Source organism: Marmota marmota, unplaced genomic scaffold (genome assembly GCF_001458135.2).
Source record: "Marmota marmota marmota unplaced genomic scaffold, marMar, whole genome shotgun sequence".
NCBI lineage: Eukaryota > Metazoa > Chordata > Mammalia > Rodentia > Sciuridae > Marmota > Marmota marmota.
This window is the reverse complement of record NW_026000222.1, coordinates 6,741,402-6,747,468: the sequence shown is the minus strand read 5'-3', so window position 1 is coordinate 6,747,468 and position 6,067 is coordinate 6,741,402. Positions and strand designations below refer to the sequence as shown.

The 6,067-nt window shown below is 44.2% G+C and overlaps 1 long non-coding RNA gene across 1 annotated transcript; it reads right to left on the bottom strand.

Moving 5' to 3' along the window:
- Positions 1–1,019: 1,019 nt before the first annotated feature.
- Positions 1,020–5,556, bottom strand: LOC125613146. Its single transcript, XR_007343638.1, has 2 exons — positions 4,988–5,556; positions 1,020–3,874 (listed from the first exon to the last, which is right to left on the bottom strand). It is a non-coding gene; the product is annotated as an uncharacterized LOC125613146 (long non-coding RNA).
- Between the last annotated feature and the right edge of the window lie 511 nt (positions 5,557–6,067).

Genomic DNA, 6,067 nt, shown 5'->3' with positions numbered 1-6,067 from the left:
ATAGGACTATCAGATCTCTCAGGAATGGTTCAGAGGAAGCTGACAGATGTCCTCAACACATCCAGGCTTGTCATTCCAGTGAAGTGTCAGGGACCAGACTGACGGGGGGAGGGTGGGTGACATTCCCTAGGAGGTCTGAGGACTGGTGGGAAGGAAAGAACTCCAAAGGAGGAGAATAGTCACTGACTTTCTAGAAAGAACAACTTCAGAAGAGGAGGAATGAACTGGTTACCTTCAACTCGGAGAGGAGATGGTGCCCACGGTGGGAAAGAGCTAAAGGAATCCCTGCTCCCGGTGAGAAGAGGCTGGGTGGTCTCCAGGCAGCAGCAGTCAAGGTGGCCACGCACAGCCACACTCATCTCTCGCCACCTTGGTTCCCAGCGTGGCCTCTTGAGGAGGTGAGGATGTCCTACTGAAGTGCAATGGCTCATTCCAGGCACACAGCCAGAGAGCAGGAGCACAGGGCATCAGGCTGCTCTGCTTTGCACAGTTGGGATAATCCCAGTGACCTGGATTCCCCAGAGCTCCCTTTCAGATACTCCTGAGAAAATCAGCTTCTTGCGTGGGCTTGAAGATTCTGGGCACAGAGAGACCCTCTCCTCAAGGCAATGCAGAGCTTCCTGCAGAAGTAGGCACTCAGCACCGGAGGAACGCCCCCTGCTGGTGATGGCGATTACTGCAGCAGAAGGAATCACTACTTGGGACGCATAGGAAGGGGAGTGGGACAATTTAAAGACCAGATACCCCTAGTGTGCTCTATAAATAAATGGCAAAAGTTACTATCAGCAAAGTAAGAAGCAATGACAAGTAGGGAAAATATTTGTTATCTATAGAACAAAATTCATATCCTAAAAAACCTTCTAAAACAATGAAAGAGAAGAACAAGAAATGTAAACAGAAAAAAAGAACCAGAGATACAGCTCACAGGAAAAAGNATAGCCCAGACAATTGTGAAGATGAATAAAGAAGGGACACTGTTTTGATAACATTTTGCTGGGTGATAAAACTTCAAATCTAAGTTGCTTAACAACAGTGATTTATTTTGTTCATAAATCCACACAGAGCAGTTCACAGTGGAAGCCTCACTTCTGCTTCCAGGAGAGGCTAGGGATGTCACTCAGGACTAGAGTCACCTGAAGCCAGATCTCCCCACTGCAGTGGCTGATGCTGACTGCTGGCTGGGACCACAGCTGGGTTTTTGGCTGCACCTCCATGATTGAGCCCTCTGATGGCTGTTGGGCTTCCTCACAGCATGGTGGCTGAGTTCTGAAAGAAAATATCCCAGGAGAGCACCTACCAGAAGCTGTATCACTTGTTAGGACTTGGCATTGGAAGTCATGGGATCATTTCTGTCACATTAGTTAGAAATCATCACTGAAACCTTCCCAGAATCAAGGAGAAGGGAATTAGGCCCCACTGGGCAATGAATGGCAAAGAATTTATAGATAAATTTAGAAACTACTAAGGGTACATTCCCATGAGATACAATGCTTAAGCAATAGCAATAAAGAATGACCCAGAATTAAGTAGATAAAACATGGAATTAATGGGATGGGGTGTCAAGGACAGAGACACAGGACAGAGACACTCAATAATAACAAGGGTGATATCACAATGGAGGAACTGAAGGAATAAAGGAAAACCTTATCACAATGTGCTACTACAAATCATCAGCATATAGGAAGAAATTACACCTCAGAAAAACAAATTCTAGGTTTAATAAATACATAACACATAAAAATCAAGATTATAACTTTAACAAGAAGTAAATACAGAAGAATATATTCACAATTCAGTAATTCAGAATTTCTTGAAAAAGACATCAAAAGGCACCATAGAGAAAACAATTTTGTGAATTTTGACTACAATTTTTCATAAAATCATAGACATCATAAAAATGTGAAAGACAAGCTTCAGACTTGGAGAAGTCATCTAGCTGACTAGTGATTAGAAACAGAATATAAGAATGCTTAGTGTTCCATAAGGAAGGGTCAAAAAATGCCATGGAAAATTAGCAAAAGTCACATGTGCTGATTCTTTGCAAAGAAAATATGAATGACCAAGAAACACATGAGAAGTTCCTCAACTTTTCCATTTATCCAGGAGATGTCATTGAAACAACTAAAAAATGTCATTATACACCCAAAACATTGGTGTTCTTTGTAAGTGACAATACCAAATGTTGTTGGGACCCTGCATGCACTGCTCATGGTGTGGATTTGGGTGATGTGGCGGTAAGGATAAAGATGCCCAAGCTTATCAGCTGTAACTCCTCTTCTCTAGAGGGTGTGTTCTAGTGCAATGCTCACACGGACCCAAGAAGAAATGCACAAACATGCTAATCACTTGTGAGAAAAAAAAAAAACAAGTGTTTAAGTAAGAGAAAATACCTCTGTGTTCATCAGGAGAGAAACAGATAAATTGTGTCATATTTAATAACAATAAAAAAATGCCACACTTACAGTGGAAAAACTGGACTTATTCATGTGTTGATTGCTAAAGCAAACTGCAGAATGTTAAGCTCTGCATAATACAAAGCTACTGCATTTCAAGACCTTATATTACCTACTGATACACGTGTGTGTGCAGTAAATGTATAAATTGTGGGAATGAAGGCTGCTCACCAAGACAGTAGTTTTCTCTGGGAAAGCAGGAAGGCAGGCGGGGCTGAGGAATGCCAAGGGGGCTCCAAGGGTATCTGTCGCATTTTATGTCATAATAATTATTAGTAAATCCAAAGCAAAACTGTCCAAGTGTTAAACTTTGTTATTTCTAATTAACAGTCAGGAGTATTTATGATATTTCTTTCATGATTAATGCATTTTTATTAAACGTACAGAGTACTCAATACATTTAGTTATTGGAGTTTTGGTGGCAAGTTTCAGAAAGAGCTCAGCCAGATAAGAGAAAAGGGCACAGATTAACTCACAGGATCTAAGCAAGTTTAAAAGATCAAGCTCCAAGATGGAGGGATTTGCAGCAGAACTTAGAGATGAACTTGAACCAAGAAACATGAGCACCACCAGGATTCTCTCGCTCCCTGGCACCCTTGTCTTTCCACAAAAAAAATAATACTACCCAGTTCCATGACTGCTTCTGTTGCTGCAGCTGCTGTAGCACCATGAACTTTTATAGAGTGCCCAGGGTGTGCACACCAGTGACCAGTGCACTTTACATTATTAACTGATTGAAGGCTAGAGCAATGCTATTTTATGGATAAAGAAACCGGGGCACAGAGAGGTGTAATGACATGTCCAGGACACTGCTGGTAAAGAGAAAACCCGGGATCAGACCCAGGCAGGTGCACAGATTCCATCCTGCGGAAAGCTGATTGTTGATCTTTTTCTTCTACTCTTCTCCGTACCAGGAGAAAGACAGCTTTAGACTTCGAGCTTAAAAATCCAAGAGCGAGGCCACAGAGAGACTATGGTGGGTCTAGCGCTCCTCCTGGGCCAGTCCCTTGGCCTGTGGCGGGGGCAGAGGGAGCAGTACAAGGGTCACAGAAGGAAACAGAAATTTCTATGAAAACGATAAAGTTAAAGCAAAGAAAGAAATTACCAGGAAAAAATACTGTTTCCTCAGAGGGTGGGGAAAGAAAGAATGAGGGGCTAACAGGCAAATAAGAGATGCCCACTGCATGTTAGGTGGCTCTGGAGGTGATGTCAGGTCCCCCTTCTGTTCCTCTAGCAGGTGAACAGGGGACGTCGTGTTCTAGAACTGCCAACAGCTGAGGCGAGTTTCAGGGTCCTGCCTGCCTCTGCCTCTGTGCATTCTCCTCCCTCGTTCTTGCTTCTCCCCACTGGAGGCAGATGTGGGCACGCTGTGTTGGGGGATGAACGGAGCCAGTGTCTCCTCCAGGGTCCCTGAATTCTTCCTGGAAAGTCGAAAACGTTCTTTGTAAACATCCCATCATGGAGAGATTAGGAGTAATTCAAAGGTCATGTTTGCATGTTGTTTTAAACAACTAACTAAATGTTTTCTTTTCCTTATTTTGGAATCAGGGTCAGAGAATGGAAAGAAAGTGTGATAGCCATAGATACCCAGGTGCAAATCTTGCCTCTGACACTAAAAAAATAAAATAAAAATAAAAATAAAAATTGAACATGTTTCTTAATCCTCTATATCTCAAATTTATCACTTTAAAATGGGGTAAATAATAAAATAATAACAGTCTCATAGGATGAGGAGGGTGGGGACAGAAGGATCTGGAAGGGAATTTGTACCAGGTGGTAAGGCACTCAGGTCTGCAGGAGAATTTGTCAGCTGTATGGAAAAGCATCAGTGTCATGTAACTGCAGAGGCAATTCCAGGCTGCCTTTTGATCACAGGAAAGGTGACACTATGGTGCTGAGGGAATGCAAGGGGACAACTTACCTGCATCTGGGAGGACACAGGGATAGGACATGAGTTCCAAGGATAAGCAGGATTTGGAGTTACAGGGAATACTGGTGCCTACTGAACTCAGAAGAATATCATTAAATTTCTGAAATTAAAAAGTGAAAGTCTAGGTGTACACCACCAGGTGTACAGCAGCCATTCACCAAACGAGTCTTCAATGTAGATTTACATCTTAGCTCAGCAACTTGCAGGCAGAAGCATCCTGTTCCTCTCTTGCTCACATCCATACCTGAACATTTGCCTGGTAGTCTTACAGTTAACAAGGTCACAGTTTCTCAGTGTCGATTAGGATTTATCTTGCATTGGGAGCTGGCTGTGTTTCTAATCCAGTAGCTCTTATTTTGAGAAGGAACTGAGAGGTCACTACACATGGAAACCAAAGCCTAAAGCTGCACTTGAGCCGGGTGCATTGGTCCAGATGAGGGGAAGAGGAGGGGGAAAGGAAAGCCACTTCTAGGGGCTGCTTCTCTCCTAAACAGGACCTGCCCACCAAACCCTCAGCAATTGTTGTTGATTGAGTAAAGGAACTAACAAGTACCTAACCACTGCAAAAAGCAAAAGCAAAAGTCGAACTTTGTAAGAGACTCACCTTGCCTCCGTCACCACCCACAACAATCTGCATTCCTCAATTCTTCTTCTGTCCTCTTTCCACACAGGACTGGCTGGGAACTGTGCTGAGGTCACACAGCTAGGAAGAGATGGAGCCAGGACACAAACCCATCATTGCAGCTTAGTCTCACTCTAATGCTGTGGCTAGATCACATTTTGCCCCAAATATTCATTCAGCAGGTGGATTGAGCACCTGGGCCAGTTATATTCTAGTCACTGGGGACAGAATGGTGAATCAGACAGGCAGAGCCTCCTTCGTGGGACTTTAAAGTGGCAGAAACAAAATGAATAGGCAGGAAAGTACTAAACACATCTAACTACTTCAGCTGTTGAGAAGTGCTGCAAGAGTAAAACACTGGTCAATGACGGGGAGGGAGGGAGGAGAGGCAAACTTTTAATAGGTAGTCGGGAAAGGCATCTCTGTGGAGGTGATGCTTAAGTCAAGACCTCAGAGAAGTTTGTCATGCGAAGCACCCGGAGGCAAAGGGATTTTTACATCCCCAGGGTAACTTTTAATTTCCCAACATCTCTGCACCATTATCCCACTTCTCCCATTGGGATAAGCCTTTGGAAATGATCCCCCATTGGGGTCCTTTCCACAGGCTGTCTCTACTTGGCCATCCCCCTCCCCCATCTCTATTTTGTGAGCAGGTAGGTTAATAATTGCAGGTCATCGGTACGGCTGGCAGAAAGGTCAGCCAACTCCAAGAGAAAGAAAAGCATCCAATTAGTTAAAAATTAGTGAAGAGTGATGCCCAAAGCCAGGGTGAGGAGTATCAAAGGCACCCAAGGAAAAGGTGCCCGAACCATCGTCCAAAAGGCAACTGGTGGCTCCTTAGGGAAAGCTGAACTTGGCCTGTCTAATGAGCCTTGAAACTTGGAACAAACAGATTCAGAGTCCACATTAGAGGCCAGCGGAGGACAACAACACGGGGATCATTAAACACCCTGATTGGAATGTGGCCCCTCTCCATCCTGGAGTGCGTGCAACCCTGGCCGGCCAGCCAGCGCGATGCAGTCAGAACAGGAGGGGACTCCCCATCTCCTGGGGGAGAATGGC